The following is a 1,093-nucleotide window of genomic DNA, read 5'->3' on the forward strand; positions in this document are numbered from 1 at the left end:
GCTCATGGATACGGTCCACACGGAAATGCCAGCAAATTTGTATAAGTAATACAGTCCAAGCAAACGTCAGTAGTTTTGTATAGGTAATACAGTCCAAGCAGTGTATTCAAGTACAACACGATAAGCAGTGGACATTGATGAGCTACGATTCAATATGCAGTTATATGTATTCACTTCATCAACATCAGCATATACGCACACTGCAATTACTTCGTTTACATGCATGATGCATGCAACTCTTTCTCTACTATTCATTCATTTTATATATTTTTTATCTGAAAAAAAAAAAAACTAAAAACAAAGTTTAAACCATACCACATGATTATATGCAGGTCCTCAAAATATGATCCCACCGGCCATTAATTCTCCAATACTAGGAGTGGGTAACTCGTGCTAGTTGGCTAAATGATCCCTAATAATCCTCGGAACGCAAGTTTCTCGTTCCATCTTTCTTTCTTTATTTGGAGGTAGTTTTTTTAAAAGGGGTATGTATTATTATTTCACTACCTTTGACTTCCATATAAGATGATGACTTCACTCCCTATTACTATTATAATTACCTTTAAAAACTCTTCCTTATTTGGCTTTTAATTAATTATTATTATTACTATTATAATTACCTTCTTTTTGTTTGGCCGGTATTAAGTATTAACATTGCTTTTAATGATTTTTTTGCCAGCAACGAGATATCTAGAAGAAAAATAAATTAAAAGCTTCTAGAACTTTTTTTTTCCAATATATGTATTATCATATTATTTTTTAGGCTAAAATGTTTTTTACATGACTTAATTTTAGGTGTAATGGCCGAACATGAGCCTTCTAAATAAAAACCAATAATGTGAGAATGGACTTCTAAAACTGTATATATATTTTATTGTTTCTGGCCGTTTAAAAAAAAATATTGGAGCGACGAATTCAAATGGAATAGTAGAATTTTTGGCACACTGTAAGAAGTTAGTGAGCAAAGATAGCAGGCAGACAATTTCATATCTGGTGGTGTGTAGCATTGCTATTCTTTTTGTAATTTGCGAGATTCAATTGTGAAGTTTTTGTATACCTGAATCAGATAAATCGACCAGTTTTCAGCTTTATA

Source organism: Arachis ipaensis, chromosome B09 (genome assembly GCF_000816755.2).
Source record: "Arachis ipaensis cultivar K30076 chromosome B09, Araip1.1, whole genome shotgun sequence".
NCBI lineage: Eukaryota > Viridiplantae > Streptophyta > Magnoliopsida > Fabales > Fabaceae > Arachis > Arachis ipaensis.